General features: G+C 39.3%; 1 protein-coding gene across 6 annotated transcripts in view; it reads right to left on the minus strand.

Annotated features, from left to right (window-relative positions):
- Window positions 1-12,490, minus strand: part of fat3a (FAT atypical cadherin 3a) — a 175,588-nt gene extending 163,098 nt beyond the window's left edge. For 5 of the 6 annotated variants that reach the window (XM_085184748.1, XM_085184745.1, XM_085184746.1 and 2 more), the window contains exon 1: window positions 12,334-12,489. The gene's annotated coding sequence lies outside the window, so the exon portion shown is untranslated. Of the gene's footprint in view, window positions 1-12,333 lie in introns of all 6 variants that reach the window. The other variant, XM_085184747.1, reaches the window with a different exon arrangement.
- Between the last annotated feature and the right edge of the window lie 311 nt (window positions 12,491-12,801).

Raw genomic sequence — 12,801 nt, forward strand, 5'->3', positions numbered from 1 at the left:
TTCGAAGGGCTGGACCCCTTCTGAGGGTGTTCGACTCTGACACTGACAACGAGGATTTGTTTGGTTTTGAAAGTGACAACGAAGGAAAGAAGCTGAGAGTGGATGACGTAGCCATCCTGAGCCTGTTCGTATCCGACACTGGAGAAGAGGACTTTGGTGGTTTTAGTGCGCAGGAAGATGGTGGTGAATGACTGACTTTTCTTTTTGTTAAAGCCCTGTCACTGCACCTGAGCCTAAAAGGTAGTCCGAATCTATTTTTCTGGTGTGCTGTAGGTTATTGTTATGTACTACATTTGTTACTCATTTATGAAGCACAGTACATGTTTGGTACTTGTAATTACCGCTACTTGTACATATACCTAAAAAGTTATGCAAATATGTACCCATAACTTGTTTTTCAAAATATTAATAAAAGGGGTGTGTCTCCAAACAGCCATCTCTTTCCTGACAATTCCCTTTGTGCATATTCTCTTACATATGATAAGTCAACATTGAAACACCTGCGGCTTTTAGTCAGGTGCGGCTAATGTATGTACAAAACAGGATTTTCCCCTGATTTTAGCTTGTGCAGCTAATATTCAGGTGCGCTTTGTAGTCCGGGAAATACGGTATTTCTTTTCAAATATTTAACTATTTGCACAGCAAAAGAACCATCCTCAGAAGGGTAAAATATATGTAATGCAATAATTTGATGCCACTGTAACACCATTTAAATACTGAAGGTCCTGGGTGGAAAAAATTGTGAATTTAATAGTTAGAAATAATATTATTTCAATTTTAACTGGAGAATAGAGTCCTGAAATTACTCCTATGCAGTCTAGTGGAGATAAAATGTAACACTGAAACAGTGAAAAGTGGTGTTACAAAAAATAGAGGCTCTACCCTCAGGAACAATATATGTCTGCAGAGACCAACCAAACCTGACAACAGCCTATTGTAAGGATTCTCAGTGAACTAGCTTTAATTAGATGTGACCAGTGCAGACAAGTGGAATCAACGGACAGTGCCCACTAAAGCTGCAGTCTGAATGTTCAGTACAATGCTACAATTAGAAAAAGAGACTTTTGCAAATTCATGTATCTCACACTGGTGAATTAAAACAATATTTTTTAAATTTCCACAGACAATTTTCACTCTGATTTAAGTTTTTGTAAAAACTGGATCTAAAAAGTTTGTTGGATTTTTTAAAAACAGCAGCTTTATACAGCCACTGCCACAGAAACAACAACATATACCCAACAACTGTGCGGCAACAGTGCTAACCACCGTGACCTGTACTTTCTGCTCCTACATTTTCACAATGAGCTTGTTACTTTTACTTTAATGCATTTAGGTTAAGTTATTGTTTTTTCACTGCGAGCTTCCAAACATTACACCAATTTTAGCCTAAACAGTAAGGCATAAATGGTAATCCTGTTCATGTATTAATCACCAGAGGATGCTGCATAAAAAGAGATGATGTGTGCCAAATTTTGTGTGCAGTTTGTCACACAGTGTGTTGGCCCAGCTGCTGTATTTTACAGGGAAAGAAAAGAAAGAGAGCTCACTTCACTCAGAGATAGAGAAAGATAAGAAAGGCGGAGAGCAAGACGAGCGGTTAGATTTAAAGGTAAGGACTGCTCAGTGGTATTTGATAAACTGGACATTTAAAGCTTAGATGTAACTCCTCATGTTTCTAAATTAGATATTAGGTCTGTACTTGTGACATTATGTCTTTTCATATTGTGAAACATGCTGCAAAATAAACTGAGGTAAACTAACTCAGTTTGCTTAGATCACTTAGATCACGGATCTCTATTTAAAGGCTGCATAAAAATACTCTGCAGGTTAATGCAGGATAAACAGGTTAGATTGTGTGTGACTAGTGCAGTGGCTGTGGTTTCAAGGTCAGAGGTTACATCAATTGTAACAGAGATTCATATGATTTTTAGCTGATAATGCTTAGATCCATTGAATGAATTCCACCTTCATACCAACTGTATAGAGTGGTCCCTCGTTTGTCATGGTAGTTACGTTCTAAAAATAACCCGCAATAGGTGAAATAGCCAACTGCAGCCAACTTTATGTTTTACAATTATTACAGATGTTTTAAGGCTGTAAAACCCCTCACTACACACTTTATACATTTTTCTCAGACAGGCCAGAAGATTTTCACACTTTTCTCTCTTGTTTAAACACTTTCAGGTTCAAGCCTTCGTAGAAAAATAAGTCCAGTATTATAGAATGAAACCAAAGGTACCCACGGTTGCCTTTGACGGTGCAAAACGTTTTGTCGACATTGTTGTGTTTGTTGGGGATACAACTTAAAAACTAGTGATGTGCGATACCACTGATTTCCTATCCGATCCGATACCAAGTAAAATTCAGGGTGGTATCTACGATACTGATCCGATGCCGATACTTTGTACAAAAACGTATTTTATTTATTGTATCTCAAATTATAGTGTCATAATGATTACTTGTTCTTATCACTTAATAATGCAGAATTCATCATGTAGAAACAAGAAAGCTGAATTGTGCGCTATTTGAACACCTTGCCTGCCTGCAGCACTAAAGGACTCCGTGAGAGACGTCTGTCTCGCCCTAGCAGCACCTGTCCCTGTCCACTCCTACTCTTCAGTTCGCCTCAACATACGCTCGTCATATTCTGTGATACGATTTACTCTGGGGTGTTTGACAAATTTGTGGTGTTGCCACAACACCTCACTTTCTTGCCACATGTATCGCAAACCACGTCTCAGCTGTTTGTGGATGTAAAATACGTCCACACATAACTCCAATTACGCTTAGCCATTGTTGTGAGTGTGCACGCCAAGGGGCTGCGACACATTTATACAGCTGTATTTCGCACATGACTATGAAAGGCGGAAGAGAAAGTAGTTCCTTCCAATGTAGACAATCCGAATGAAATAAGTTCTTTCCACTGTGTTCCTGTTAATGATAAACTACAAATTTAGCCTAAATTACTAAAGTATTGATCAGAGGTATCAGAGGAATTGATATTTCAGTATTGATCCGCACATCACTATTAAAAACTAAGAACTTCAGAGTCACATTGCTAGCGAGCGATTGAATATTTATGTAAATTTGACAAGCTGAACGCACTCTGTACTGTGGTCTACAGCCAATCAAGACGCAGAACACAATGCGCTATAAAAAAAAAAATTTTTTAAAAAAACATGGAAAATTGCACAAAACAAAAAAAAAAGAGCAAACAGCAGTAGCAGATGTCCTGACTGGGTTCTACGTTAGCATTTAGATCCCTCCAGAGTTTTGTGCACACGGTTTAGGTAAAAATGAAAAAGGTTGAGGTTTTACATTTAGTTCAGTATTACCTGTTGCCTGTGTCCTTGTCTTTTGGGAAAATACTTTACACAAGTAATGTCTCAAAAAGGATTCCTTTTTTTTTTTTTACTGTGCTGCAATTGATTACCGAAATATTTGTGCCATTAATTAGTATCAACTAATTTTTATTCAATCTCCACATAGGATATGCTTGTGAAGATGGAATATGGGGGAGAGCAGAAGTGCGTTGAAGTTCCAAAAAGTGATGAATGAAGGACATGCATATTGTATTGAAGAAATAAGTGATGAGAATGCTGTTATTTGCATTTACCAGCTCACCTATGTCAGACCTTTTGATAAACAAAATTCTAATGAAAGTGAGAACATGTACACTGTTACATCTTTCAGAAAATGTTTTGAAATTGTGGTGCACAGTTCAGAATAAATGTTTTTCAAAAACCATTGCGTCTTTTTAGTAAATGTTTATTTCCAAAATAAATTTCTAGAAGTTCAGAACAGTAAAATTCCCGCTTTTTAGAATTAATTAGAAGATAACTCTTACGTAGTTAAACTAAAATACTCTTTGAGAGTTAATATATAAACTCTTAACACCTAGTTAGCATTAGTAAGTGTTAATTTTTCAACTCCAGACAGATTTGGTGTTTAACACTAAATCAGAGTTAACGTACCAACTCTCCAAAAAGAGTTAAATTAACACTCTCTGGTGTGGACCCATATAGACACTTTAATAGTGTTGAAATCTAATCTGACAGTGTTAATTTGGACATGCTGGATTTGCTGTGTACTGTCTAATATAAAAACATAAACAGTGTACTGTCAGTGTTGAGGATGAAAATCAGGAAGGAGAACTCATTAAACACCACCTTACATCTTGTTAAATTCAGAAATCCACAAACAGCAGCAGATCAACTGATCACAACCTGTACACTACGAAAATCTCCTGGGGCTCTAAATAGAAATTATTGTGAGTTATGATACTTTTCCCCACATTAAGCCATTACAATTGTTCCCCTACTGACTAACTCCCCAATTTGGTCCCAAATGCAACCTAATTTCTCAATGGTGCGACTAAAAAAAAGGTCGCACCATGCGAAAAAAAAAAGTCTATGCAACTCTGAAAGTCTATGTGTGGCCAACAGCAGACAACATTATGCCCTATCATGGCCTAACTGTGCTGCTGAAGCGCCGCAGCACCGACTCCGTGCTGCTGCTGTTCGATTGATTTCTGTGTCATGCAAGTGTCTCTGCACAGTCGGCAGAAAAGGGAAATGACGAAGGAAGGCTTTCCCACAATAATCCAATAGTGCATGGCGACACCTGCACATTCTGCCAATGTTCCGCCAAAAAAGATCCTAGGCCGCACCGCTGCGACCAGCCATTCGAGTGAAAAAAACAAACAAACAAAAAAGACTCTGCAACTCTTAAAGTCTCTGTGTGGTTAACAACAGACACCAGGGCTCACAAAATTGCCCGGGACGTCGGGCTAGCGATTTTTCCAGTCGGGCTACAAAAATCCATCTCAGTCCTGCCCGTCGAGCTATCGTAGGAAGGAAAAATATATGTCAATGCTTTTGCATTCTTTCGCAAATGTAGCTGGGTAATTATGTCATTGGCATCGATGAACCACTGTCAATATGTGACATTTGAAATCGCGTTTGAATTTGGACTTGTTTTTTGCTTTCACTTTCACTTTGCGATCGCACGAACTGTGTATAGAGATCAGCAGTACTGATTGGTGAGTGACAGATTAATTGCGCACTAATTCCTTTGGCATCGTCTTATCAATCGTTAGCTTACTATTCAAACATGACAAGTGAAATCTCCCACAGCAAGCTTAAACATGTCATAGAGGTTAATTGCGCAGAGAATCGCTGACCGTTATGTAAGTACGTGTGTAAATGAAGATGGATTTACGCAGGAATTTTAGTTCTGCAGAGCCAAATAAGACAGGTCAGGGTGAAGAAGGGACAGCCAAAGAAAAGCCTACCACAAAACGTGGTAAGTTAAGACAAATCAGAGTATGAGGCAAAAAGAAAGCGCAGCTTTTTTGGTTTCATGGTCAAAAGAATTTCTGTGGTTGGAATATAGTAAGCTAAATAACATAATAACATTTAATGTTCTGCCGTGTGTGAAAGACCCCCCATCAGAACCCATGAGAAATGCAAAAATGCATTATTGCTCAGTCTGCAGTATCTTTCCCAGAACAAACACCAATTGCAAAAAACATACTAAAAATAAACCAAGCACAACAAGAAGTCCTGAAAAATCTGTTTAGAACAGCGTACTATGTTACAAAGAGTGAACTACCATTGGCAATATTTAGCAGTCTTTGCAAACTTCAAAAAGCAAATGTCCTAGATCTTGGAGTTCCTGCCCGAAGGGGTACCAGGGATTTTGAAATTTTGTGAGCCCTGGGAGCCATTATGCCCATATCGTGGTCTAAACCAATCAGATATTGAGATGTTCAGTTCAAAGCCTTTGAGGCACTTTTAATTTTGACTTTCTTTTTATTTTATATATCTTGAGATATTTTAAGTTTAAATTTCAGTTCAGCGAAGCACTTTAAGCACAAGAACTTTTTCAGTACCGTATTTTTCGGACTATAAGGTGCACTTAAAATCCTTTCATTTCCTCAAAAGTGTGCCTTATGTATGAATTCTATTTGTGCTTACTGAACGTGAACAGATTTATGTGTTACACAGCACTCAAATCTGTCAAAATGTTTTAGTACGACTTTGGTAAGCAATGAAGCAACACCGCTTGACGGACTGTTGGAGTATTACAACTACCATAGTCAGGAGCCTTGCAGATTAATACGTACCGTGCTTCAACATAATATTACCGTATTGCGTGTGTATAAGGACCCAAAAATGGTACCTGTTAAGAGACATGCTCATGAAGCAGATTTCAAATTCTATCAGTCATGCAGTATGACATGGGAATAGAGCAGCAGCAAGAGAATTCAACATTAATGAATCAATGGTACAAAAGTGGAGGAAGCAAGAAGAATGCATTTCATATCTTAATAACGTACATCTGCCATAGAGTTGCTAGCTTAGTTAGCATCAGTGAATTGAACTGGCATTTACTTTCTACTGAAATGATAAAAAAAAAAAAACGGACACGCATTTAATTGCCCATATTCATCTGATTTCTAGCAACAGAATTTCAGCAAGTGGTTATTATGCAGAAAGGTGGATAAATAATGGTAATACAGCTAATGTCCTGAGAAGTAAGTTTCACAATTGCCATGAATGAGGAGGCTTTGCTTCCAGCTTGCGATGTGTGTGGCAACTGCTACAGGCAGGACCTGAAGCCAGTCAAGGTGCATCTAGATATGCGTGGCATTAAAAAAAGCAAATACTAGACTAAACGCACACATTTAGATGTACAATTTCTGATATGTTCACACTGAAAGCCTCACAACTTAAACATGAATATTGGCAAAATATCTAGGCAATTTAGCTGTCAGGTTTCAAAGGATATGTCAGCTGGTTGTTGAGTTAAGATACATTGATGGTACATAGATTACCAACTTTTTAGCTCGATTTCCTTGATGTTTCAGTTTATTTGAAGTGTATGTTTAAATGTAAGCATCCCATCAGATCATGGGGAAAAAAATTCAGGTTTTTTTTTTAAACTAATTTGTGGTGCTAAGCACAGTGTCATAGACAAAGGACTGGGATGCAGTAGAGCTGCAGTACATGTGTGAAAAGAGCTTATGGTGAAACTGAGAACAATAACATGCCCATTCTCTTACTCACACGCCAATTGCACAAACGCTGGGGATGAAGCACTAGAACACAGCAACAGGCAACCCCCATCATGGATAAAGAAGGCATCCAAAGAAATCCCCCAACTCTCTCCCTCTCATACACACGCAGGAAGATGAAGGAAGGGGGGAGAGGGCATGCAGAGTGCTGGCATTTGGCTCAAACAGACGCTCACAAAGCTCTTGGGACCCCAGAGATGCAGGAAAAGCAGGGGGAGAGTGAAGAAGGAGGAGGGGTTGCAGCAATGCCATTTCCAAGCAGCCAGCCTGTGGAGCAAGGCACTCGGAGAGAAGGAGAACAAAAAGAATAGAGAGAATAGCTGCATCTTCTCCTCCCCCTCCTCTCTTTCTTCCATGTGGAGGTCAGTGTGCTCAGTGGGGAGGATCAGCCACTGCAGCCAGTCCTACAGTGCTCTGCAAAGTGCTCTCACATATTATCTGCAGCAATGCAGCCCGAGTCCTGATATGCAGCCACAAGAACACAGAAACAACATCAAGGCTGGAACATCTATCAGTATACTGCTAAAAAAAAAATCCCGACTAACATCGGAAGCCCAGCCTCATCCAGCAATTTTACACTGTCAGAAATTGCTCAGAGCTGCTAGGCTTTATTGTGAAAGGAAAATGTTAGTCATGAGGCTGAATTGTTAATAAATATGACTACAAACCTGTTTCACTTGATTGCAAAAATGATGCAACTCTAAATCAGCACCAATCTAACAAGTTTAGGTTTAGGTAATGAAATATGCACATGCCACATTATCATCAAAAGTACCTGGAAAACAAAGGCAATCTAAACATTTCTGCCATCTTTTAAAGGCAAATCTCTAAATTTTTAAATCCAACAACAAAACATCTCCAGCTCAGTTCACTTGTATTTCCTCTGTATCATGGACAACTCATGACACCTCCTACACAAGACAGTTCTGAGGCAGCAGAGCTCCTTCCTCAGACTGACTCAACCATAAAAAGTGCTTCGGGAAATTATTCCTACCATTCTCTGTAAGTATAAGATGTGGTTGTTCAAACATACATATAGTAGGGTTTTTGTTTTTTTTTTCAATTTAATTCAATTTATAAATGGGGCCAAATCTTAGCAACTGTTGCCTCAAGGCAAGTTGTAGCACACATAGAAAAACAAAACAAAACAAAAAAAGCGTTTCAAAAGAAGAACTCATCATGTTACATTCCACAACATAAATCTAAGTATTTTGTGTCCTAAATATGAATATTGAATTGCAGTTTTCTGTTAGTGTTTACTCTGAGTAATTCACTCACATGGGACAAAGTTTAGACAAAAAGGCTTATAGTTGCATCACTCCCACAAACTTAATAACCAGGTTTAAACAAATCTACAAACAAAATATCAGAAATATCTCATACAAGATTATATATTTTAGTATGTACAAAAAGCTATAATTAAACCTGCCACACTGCAGTCTAAAGCAGCCACTGTATTCCAATTAGGCCTTGCATAACAGGTAAAGGACAAGGGTGTAAAGAAGGAATTGTTAAGTATGGATAAGAGGTGATGATGAAGGGAGGAACTGTTGGGGAATGAGGAGTGGAAAAGGAGCTGCACAGACTCTGGCAGGGCAGAGCCAATTAACAGTGGATGCCTAGCTGGTCTTGTCTACCTGATGAAAGGTGAGAGGAGGAGGAAGCACCTTCATACTCTCTCCATCGTTCTGGCATACACACACACAGTAGCAGATGTGTGCAGACACGCACATGACCGATTTAAGCTGACATAGCAATCTTTCTCTCTCCCTAATATATATATGCGATGCTTTTTCTGAATACTATCGTCATGTGTGAAAAACAGTAGAGAAAAAAAAGGCACCTCTTTGCTATTGGTGGAAAAATGTATCATGTCGACAAATAAAAAAAAGTGGCATCATGTGGGATTTTATTGTTTTGGAATGATTTGGGAGTGGCGGCAGCAAGATCCAGCGGGCGAGAGAGAGAAAGAGATGTGTAACGTTTAGGGTGGAGTGCATAGTTAGTGTGTTGTGTGATTGTTGTTTTGCTTTGTGTCAGTAAGGGTACTAATGAACGTCACAAAGGAAGACACCATCTCCACTGAACAATGTCTCCAGGTGGAAAACCGGAGGAATCATACACCTGTTGTCAGGCCCTGTGGTGTTCTCCCCTGCCTTGTGGCGGACAAACTTTTTTTTTTTTTTTGCTGGCAAAAATAATTTGTGGGGCATCTTATTGTGACAGCTGATTGTTCTCTCATTTTAGTTTTAGTAGTTTTTTTTAATGGTTGTACAAAAACAAAAAAAAAAAAAAAAAAAACAATGAAATGAAATGAAAAAATAACTGTACATGCAGACATAAGATTGTGCTGAAAACAATGATACCACACAAGGCAAAAAAACATTAAAAGGTGAAATATAAATGTAAAATCAAAAGCAGTCAAATATGGCCAATTATAATCTGGAACTAAGTGGGTTAACTTTTTCTGCTAGGTCCCCCTTTGTTTTACAAGAATAATGCCCCCTGTATCCCACTGTAACTTTACTGTATAAAGAGCTAACATCTCCAAAATGTCAGGAGTAAGTTAGTCATTACAAGAAGTGTTTGTGAACTAAAAATCAAGAATGTGGGATACTGTGTTTCCGTGATTTGGAGAGCCCAGCGCATGCTCCCGATGCAGGGAAAACCAATTCTGCATGGGAGACCTACCTTGGCACTTGTGCAGGTGAAGCCAAAGGGAATATATACTTCACCATATTTTCTGGTCTTTGGCTTGGAAGGAAGTTGGTTTGGAAACATATTTGGCGATGCTTCATCTCCTGCTTTGCATTTGTGTGGGAGCCCCGTCAAAAACCTGTCCACTATGCCATCAGTCTCCAAGCGTGTTTTTTTTTTTTGCTTTTTTTGCCCCAGGGGGCGGGCCCCACACTTTGGGAATCTCTGGTTTAATTCAACAAAGCATGAAAAATTTGGTTTAAATTTCTTTGTCATGACAGTGCAGAATTTCTGACATTTCCCATATGGAAAAGAAATAGTAAAAACTTATATGATTTACTCATGAAAGTGCCCACTTTCATAAGTAAATCATATAAGGCTTACATGATTTACTCATGAAAGTGGCCACTTTCTCATTACTTTCATATATTGTTTTAGTAAGTATCCAAAACATACAAGTTTCATTATCTAATTTTTCAAGGGATCTTATATCTGTTTTCACTCTTGTATGCTTTTCATACAAGTTTCACACAAGACAGATACAAACTTTATAAGATTTATATACATATTTTCCATATGGGTTTGTTTAAGTGTAAGCATGTAAGAATTTTATTTTTTTCCAACAAAAAACTTAGACTTGTGTTTGTGAATGAACCACCTCAACTGTGTAGCTTTCTGGATTTTATACTTATTAGGCTACATATTTATTTATTATACAGGCTATACAGTAAAGTTGGGAGATTGGACGAATATATTGACTATTGACAACAGGGTGAGCCTATACCCATCACTTTTACAGGAGCGATTTATTTATTTATCATTTCCCCAGGAGTACGTTTGCTAATAATGTTGGTTGAAGCTTACAGGAGCCAACAGAAGTCAACAGAAAAAATAATACCGCTGTTTCAACGGCACCCTTTTCCAGCTGTGAACAAATGCACCCTCCACAGAGTGCACCAAAATGCAGCGACTCATTTACTGAAACTCATAACAGAAAGAAAGAAAGTTAGTTCAGAAAAAAACAAACATTTTATTTATTTCTTTTTTTTTTAAAACCCACAGTGGTGGGGAGGGAAACAAAGAGAAATTGGCTTCTTTTTTCCACCATAACCGTGTTTACAGGCAGCTCCGGTGTTTGTCTTACACACTCAACCAAACAACAAATACAAAATTAAACAAACAGTTACTTAAAAATCAAAATGTCTCTTCCAGCAAACATTAAAAAAAAAAAAAACAGATTCTCTGCCGTATTGTTAAGTCTTTGGTGCATCTCAAATAAATAAATAAATAATCCCAAAAGTAGCTATATTAATACTGAAACAAACAAGAAAAGAAGGCAAAATATTCCCTCCAAACACAACTTATACATTGTAATAGCGCAAATCAGTCCATGCATGATTATATTGCTTCGCCCATCAAAATGTCTGCACAAATATATCCCCTATCGTTGGTTATTGAACTGACGATTGTCAGTTGGAAAATTTTTACATATCACCCAACCTTACTATACAGTACATAAAATCAAAATTCACATGTAACTGAAACGTTTAATTATGCGGGCTACAAAAATTAATTACGTTTAGATTATATTTATATGAAACCTGTATACTTACTAAATATGTATACTTCATTTTAACCATATGTAATATCTACATATGTGTGTGTGTGGGGGGGGGGGGGGGGGGGTAAAAAGGTTTTGATTTGGCCACCCCATTTGATGTCCATGCCGCCCTAAGAAAATTTCTTTAGATCCGCCCCTGCCAGTGCTCATGGTGAAAAGCGCACACGCAAGCTACAGACTTTTTCATTAATGCAGCTCCACCCTGAAGATCGGCCTTACTGGCCGCTAGTAACCTTGATGACATAGCTTCTCTTCACACATACTACATATCGATGCCCCCCCCCCCTCCCCTCAATGCCCACGGGACACTTAAAACCAGTCCCAGTTGTTGCTTCCATCTGTATGTCTGCAGCAACACACATGTTAACCTCGAAACTAGAGCACGTCTGCATTGCATCACATCACAAGAAGCATCCGAGGATTTCTCCCGAGCGCGTCCAGTATCATGAAACACGACGATTATTTTTTATCATCTTCGTTCCAATTCCAGAGCACTGCAGCTCCGGCGATATGAGCGCTGCTGTAGGCGACAGCATTACAGAAATCATTCACATAAAGGTGCGACGGAGGCCTGCTTTGTGTGTGTGTGTGTGTGTGTACTAAAGTTGCATGACCAGTACCACACAGCTGGGCTAGTCCCAGTGGAGCAAAGACAGCTACACAGCGGTTCAGTCATGGCGGCTGCAGCGGAGACTGGACCACTAATGGTCGGAGCCCGCCGACCACCGTTTTCCCTCCATACCGTGAGGTAGCGCGTACCTACTGCGCTGTAACACGGCGAAAGCAGCAGCTAGAGCTCATCTCACCTCCACCATCCCTGTTTTCAGTAAGGAGAAAAGAAAATGCACTGCCGGCTCTCCAAAGCCGTCCCCCGCACATTTCGCACCTTTGCCCCCCACCAGCCCCTAAGCTACATGCGGTTTCCCGCGGAACTCACCCGGCCACGCTGCAGAAGACCTCGGTACGAAAGTCCGTCCAACTCCGCACGATCCTCCAACAATGACTGCAGAATGTCCGCTTCGATCTGATCCGCGCCCCCGCTCTGCTGATGCTGCTCCGCGAGCCGCGCGCTCACGACGAGGCCGGGGCGTGTGCAGAGATGCATGGGCAGAGCGCAACCTGCCGGAGATGCACAGATTTAACCAATTCTTTGCTCCATTTAGTCAAGTCTACGGTGGCTGGAAAGTGCAAAGCCCAACAAATTAAAAAACGGCAACAAATTAAAAAACCACAACAAATTAAAAAACGGCAACAAATTAAAAAACCGCAACAAATTAAAAAACCGCAACAAATTAAAAATCCACAACAAATTAAAACACCGCAACAAATTAAAAATCCGCAACAAATTAAAAATCCTTGACGGAAAGGGATTGAAGTGACACAACGATTAGCCTAATAGGGCTTT

This window comes from Neolamprologus multifasciatus, chromosome 14, assembly GCF_963576455.1.
Source record: "Neolamprologus multifasciatus chromosome 14, fNeoMul1.2, whole genome shotgun sequence".
Taxonomy (NCBI): domain Eukaryota; kingdom Metazoa; phylum Chordata; class Actinopteri; order Cichliformes; family Cichlidae; genus Neolamprologus; species Neolamprologus multifasciatus.